Raw genomic sequence first — 6,949 nt, 5'->3', positions numbered from 1 at the left:
AAAAAAAAAAAAAGGAAATAGCCTACCTTTAAAGTAAAGCACAGCGGGCCATTGAGGTGGTTCAGGGGATAAAGGGGCTTGCTGCTCTCATTCCACAGACAAGTTATCCTCTGTCCGCTACACACGCTGTAGCATACTGGCATCATATGTATGGTAAGTAAACAGATGTGTGAATTTACATTAAAGCTTTCTCATTCCCGTCATCCACATCCCTGATGTGCCACGCTGTTCTCTCTCCACTTCTGGCGTGAAGGGAATCAGCTGTGTCCTTTGCCCTCTGCCCTCTGCCTGGCTTTTGATACCTTGGAGATCTCAGCGGCCATGGCTCCTACTCAGGTCCCACCCACTTCATTACCACTCCAGTTTGCAAAATGATTTCTACCAGCACAGGCGCTAATAATGCCAGCTCAGCTATGGGAAGCACTTAGGTGCCACTTCCTGTGTGCCAGGCTGTGCAAAAGCCTCATCTTTAAAGTGCCAGGCTCAGGTGAGACAGTGCTGCTGTTTTTCGGCTTGGTTTTGCTGCCATGGTCTTCAGGAAGTCAGGCTGCAGGCTGCAGAGAGATTCGGTACCTTGCCCATTGTCTCCTGGCAAGTACATGGCTCTCAGGCCTGTGAGGCCCATTACCTTATGAGTTCTTTTCTTGAACACATTGAACTCACCATCCCCTGCCACCTCAGCCCCAAGTACACAATCTGGGCTAGGATGTAGCTCAGTTGGTAGGAACATCTGCCTAGCATGCAGGAAGCTCTAGGGCAATCCCCAGGATTGATTGTTCGTTTGTTTGTTTACTTGAAGATAGGGTTTCTCTATGTAGCTCTAGCTGTCCTCGAACTAGCTCTGTAGACCAAGCTGGCCTTGAACTCACAGAGATCTGGTGCCTCTCCCTTCTGACTGCTGGGATTAGTCCCCATATCTTAAAAATCATCATAGTAAGACAAGACACATAAAAAAGGAAATTACTGCTGATTCCACCATTGAAGTGATTCTGTTCAGTTTACTTTTTACAAGCGTTTTACCCACAAGCCTATGAAGTTAATGACGTTAATTAATTAGAAGCATGCCTAACGCTTAAGGTTTCACGACTGTGGGTTGCTAATCTCTCCATCCCTAAGAGGTGCTGTTTCTGTCCCGTCAATGGACAGCTGCTGCTTCCTGTGGGATTTTCAGAATTGAAGGGTTTCAAGAGTGGACTTATGGAAAGAGGATGGGGCAAGGATGCAGCCAATCTCTTTGCCTCTAGGAGCATGGTTTGGAATTTTTATTCTTTGATTCTTAGAGTAGCTGTTTGGTGGAAATTTATTGTTTGCCTCCAGCCTGCTAATTAGAAATGATGGGATCCAGAATATTTCAAAAATAGGTCTGGTTTAGAAGGAAGGTTGTCGGACTGAAGAGATGGCTCAGTGGTTAAGAGCACTGGCTGCTCTTCCAGAGGTCCTGAGTTCAACACATGATGGCTCACAACTATCTATAATGGGATCCGATGCCCTTTTGTAGTGTGTCAGCAACACCTTACTCATATACATAAATTGAACAGATTTTTTAAAATTGTCCGAAAAGGAGAACTTGTATGGTCTCACCCGAAGGAAAGTCCTTGAGAAAAGGAATGAAAATGACATCATGCTCATTTTCTGAGTCACCTTTGAATAGGTAATGACAGGGGTTGGGCACAATGCCGCTTTTCTTTCTGTCTAGGCAGTGCTGAAGGTCCAGCTCAGGGCACGTACATGCTAGGCCGGCACTTGACATCTAACTAGACAACATCCCTGGCCTTTAGGACAGCCTTTGAGCCATGAGCGTCTTATGTGGTTTGCTTTGCACTTGGCACATTGAACAGTGAATTGCCAGCTGTTTCAGTTGTGCCTTTGGTGTGACCTAGGCATGGTCTAAGTTTTTTAAAAGATGCATTTGTTTTTATTTTATATATATGTGTACTGCCTGCACCACATGTGTGCAGTGCACATGGAAGTCAGAAGAGGGCGTTGGGTCCCCTGGAACTGGAATTATGGTGTTTGTGAGCTGGGTATTGGATATGGCACCAAGGTTCTCTGTAAGAGGAGCATGTGCTGACGGAGCTCTAGCCCTTTCAGAAGTTTTTTTTCATTGTGGAAACATGAGCACAGTATTGTATGAGTCAGCATTAGGCTATAGGACTCATCTGGGGCAGATGGTTACTGACTCCCATTTCTTGAATATGTTCAGGGTGCAATCACTCTTATGTGTAGTCATAACTCATTTAATCCTCAACAGCCAGAGTTAGGAGACGGTGTAGTGAAACTGAGCCATGAATCTAGAGCTTCTGCCTTCGGCTTGTGTTACCACCATTCCTGCTGCATGGCAAGATCCTTCAGAATAGTCAGGGGCTGGACAGATGGCTCAGTGATTAAGAGCACTGACTGCTCTTCCAGAGGTCCTGAGTTCAATTCCCAGCAACCACATCGTGGCTCACAACTATCTGTAATGGGATCCCATGCCCTCTTCTGGTGTCTCAAGATAGCGACAGTGTACACACATACATAAATAGTTCAGAATGCCAGAAGAAATAGAAAGCAGTGCATTATGGGAGGGCCTTCGACCTTGATGCCAGCTCAATATAATGGTCTCTTTTTGTTATTTGGGTTTTTTTGTTTTTGTTTTTGTTTTTCTTTTAAGATTTATTTATTTATTTTATGTATATGAGTATGCCGCAGCTATCTTCAAACACACCAGAAGAGGGCATCAGATCCCATTACAGATGGTTGTGAGCCACCATGTGGTTGCTGGGAATTGAACTCAGGACCTCTGGAAAAGCAGTCAGTGCTCTTAACCGATGAACCATCTCTCTAGCTCTTTTTGTTTGTTTTTGAGATAGAGTTTTACTCTATAGCACAAGCTGGCCTGGAACTCACTATGTAGCCCAGGTCAACCACTTGACTATTTCTCATTGTCTGTGGAAAAATCTTAAGAAGGGCTAAGAGATGCTCAAAGGTTAAGAAACATCTTGTTCTTTACAGGGTCAAGGAGGCTGAGTGAGCCAGGCTCTGGGTTGACGAAAAATACTCAGAGATGCTTCATACAGACCCCCAGATTCTTAATAGTACTAGCAATAGGCATTCTTAGCCTGTGAGCCACCTCTCCATCTCCTCTGCTTTATTCTTTACAGCCACACACGGTATTAACACGAAGCTTTTCCTATCCTGAGATGGAACCATGGGTGGTGCCACCCACCTGACATGGTGTTCAGTGTCTTCTTGTTGGTTTTGTTTGAGATGGTTTTGTGTCATCCTTGTTGGCCTCAAACTCACTGTGCAGCTGGGAATGACCTTGGTGTCTTCTGCTCCATCCCAGGTGTTAGAATCGCAGGCGTGTGCCAGCACATCTGCTCTGTGGTGCTGCAGATCAAACCCTGGGCTTCTCGTACACCAAGCTGGTGCTCTGCCAATGGAGCCACAACTCAAGCCTCCCCTTCTCACCGCTATTATTAGAAAAGAGGATAAGCCGAGCGCATTTGTGATGCTCTTAAAATAATCCAGGAGATAGTCAACTAGGCAGGACTCAGATCAAAGCAAGTGCAGTGAACTCGGGGGAGAGGCTGGACTCTGGAATAGGTCGGGTTCCATGATTGGGGTTTGGGAATAGATTAGAGGGAGTGCAGCCGTAGCCAAGTAGACAGGCCACGTGACTTCAAAGGACATCGAGGACAATGTTGGGGATACTGAGTGGAGCTGCTTGGGGTGAAGTGTAAAGATTTCAGGCTTGATATAGATATCTGTCTGTAGTATAAGAGAAGTCTGGACTGGCGACATAAATATGGGGCTTATGGTTTCTGGTATGACTGAAAAATGTCAGACTGGAGGCATCTGAGCACTTTAAATCAGTGTGGTAGGCTAACATGGTAGCAACAGCGAAGTCCCAACATGTCATCATGGATGTAGGAGGATTGCGACTTCAAGGTCACCTTTGGCTACATAGTGCACACGAGATGAGACCAGCCTAGGTTACATGGAACCACTTCAAAAACTGTAAATAAATAAATAAATAAATAAATAAATAAATAAAATAAGCATTAGAAGCCAAGCATTGAAGGGCTAAGGCCTGGAATCTCAGATATTAGGTAGAGGCCAGAGGGTCAGGCATTCAAGGGCAGTCTCCACCTCATGAGAACTCTGGGGCTGTCTTGGGCTACCTGAGACCCAAACCCACACAAAACAACCTTCAATGCACCTGTCTCTGCCAGCTTCTCGGTCCCAGGCCAGTGTGCGCTGTGATAGGGTTTATTGTCTCGTTCTAAGCACCTAGCCCTTGTTCTTAAGCAGATCATCTAAAGCCTGTGGGTTAAACCAGAAACTGTGATTTTTTTATCATCGTAAATCATGGTGTGGCTTGACTGAGCTCAGGGGTTTTGAGGCTAACTGAGGGACTTATATGTTCGTGGTCTAATTGTGGCTGGGGTTAAGCTGTCCTGAAGGTCTCCACATCTGGTTCTTGCCTAGCACATCTGCAGTGACCTCTAAGACCTCCATCTGTTGCAGACACAGGTGGTGTGGCTTTCAAAGATTGGGGATACAAACCCGTTTCTCAATGGGAGGACTGCCGATGTCATAGGTTAAAAATAGCCTAAGAAATAGAAAGAGATCTTTCTTTGTTTTGATTTGTGTTTAGTTTGGGTAATGGGGTAAAGCCCAAGGCCCCACAAATACTAAGCAAGGGATCTGATACTCTAAGTCAGTCCTTTATTTTGTCATAAAGAAACATGAGCAAGGACCTTGCTCCAGTCATTTCCAAAGCCCCTGGGATCCCAGGGCCGGTGGAGGATTTGTGATATTGCTGGTTTCCAGCAGAGTCTCTAAATCTTCTGACCTTTTGTATCATGTATCCGTTTGTAGTGGTTTAAATTATTTATGCTGTTTTGTTGAAAGCTAAGCATGTTGGCCACTGAGGGAAGGGGAGGAAGTGGAATGCACAGTGCATTGTGGGAGGTCAGAGGCTCTTCAGCATTGCGATAGCTTAAGACTCTTGGTGAAGGGGTGTGTGTGTGTGTGTGTGTGTGTGTATGTTGATCAGACACAAGACAGACAGAGATGGTTGGTTATCAGTACTTCTCTGTTTACCTAGTCTCTGTTTACCTGTTTGTTTGTTTGTTTGTTTGTTTGTTAAGATATATGGAGTCATTATGTAACCATGGCTAGTCTATAATTTGCCATGTAGCCCAGGCTGGTCTTGAAGCTCTGCCTGCTTCTGTCTCTCGGTTGCTAGGATTAAAGGCACGCACCGTGATGTCCTGCTCCTTTCTCTTTTCTATGTGTCTGTATGTATCATGTACAGTCATGTACATGCACACATGCATGTCTCCATGTATACTTGGGTGCATGTGATCCGCCTGCCTCTGCCTCCCTGTTGCTGGGATTAAAGGTGTGCACAACCAAGCCCAGAACAAGTATCATTAGATGGTTCTCCACCTTATTTGTTGAAGTGGGTTCTCTTAACAGGACACAAGGCTTGCCAGTATGGTCTATCTAGCTAGCTTGCTTCAGGATCCCCTGTCTCTATCTTAGGAGCCTAGGAATTACAGGCAGCGCACCCATAATTGTTCTTACTAAATTTCTAGTATACAAAATACTGGATTTCATTATGACATTTTCAAATATATGTAACACATGTGTTCGTATGCACAACCTCCCTGTCTGTACATTTATACAGACCTGTGCGTTTTATTTCTCTACGTTTCTGCTCCTTATAACAAGACACCCATAACGTCTCGGAGATGGGAGGAAATTGTTGATGAAATGGCCTTCTAATCTTCTTAAACCTAAAGGTCTTGCAAAGAAAGCACATTATTAGTAAGAATGTGGAGCTAAGTTCTAGCTACTGCAGGGTTGGCTGCTTATATGAATGGTGCAGCCCACCTTTGAAAATATTCTCTGTCTTAGTTACTTTTCAACTGCCACGAAAGACACCATGACCAAGGGAACCTATAAAAGAAAGCATTTAATTGGAGGCTTGCTTACAGTTTCAGAGCGTTAGTCCTTAACCATCATGGCTGGGAATATGGCGGCAGGCAGGCAGGCAGGTGGGCGGGCAGGCACCGGAACAGTAGCAGAGAGCATACATATGATTCACAAGAACTGAGGCAAAGAAAAATGGCATGGATTTTGGAAACCTCAAATCCCATCCACCTTCAGTGATACACCTCCTCCATAAGGCCACGCCTCATAATCCTTCCCAAACAATTCCATCCACTATGTAGGGGCCAAGAGTTCAAATATATGAGCCAATAGGGGGCGTTATTCTCACTCAAACCACCACTCCCTGTCTTGCAGGCTGTGCATTATGGGGCCTTGCATACCACGTCGATGACTAAGGCCATGGGGAAACCACATCTCTAGAGCTCTCCCTACTTACTGCTTTGTGTCCAAAAACCTAGGATGCAAACACAGGGTAATTTAGAACTCTGAAGAACATTCTCCTATAGTGATGCTTTATCTTAAAACTTTGCAGATATTGTCAGGGCAAAATTTTAAAAAAGGTTGAAAAGGAGATCAGAAGAACAAAGGCAATGTTGTTGAAAATAAGACCAAAGCTCATCAAGACAGTGATAAGTGCGAAGGATGAGGGGCTGGGGTGTTTCTTGGAGGGGAAAGAGCTTGCCTAGGCATGCATGATGCCCTGGGTACCATTTTGGTGCCAGAAGAAAGAGAAGGGGTAGAGGTGACAGATGAGAGAGAGAGAGATAGACAGACAGACAGAGACAGAGAGGGAGAATCCACGTAAACAGACAGGCTTAATGGATATTAATAATTTAAAAAATGTAGATTCAGTCAAAAGCTAGTTAAGGCCAGGTACAGTGTTGCACACCTGTAATGCCAGCACTGGGTGTAGAGGAGGGGGGTAGATCAGGAGTTAGGGTCATCTACAGACACATAACCAAACAGAGGCAGGCGGATCTCTGAGTTCAAGGCCAGCCTGGTC

Source organism: Mus caroli, chromosome 4 (assembly GCF_900094665.2).
Source record: "Mus caroli chromosome 4, CAROLI_EIJ_v1.1, whole genome shotgun sequence".
NCBI classification, from domain to species: Eukaryota; Metazoa; Chordata; class Mammalia; order Rodentia; family Muridae; genus Mus; species Mus caroli.
The sequence above is the reverse complement of the archived record's forward strand: the minus strand, read 5'-3'. Positions refer to the sequence as shown.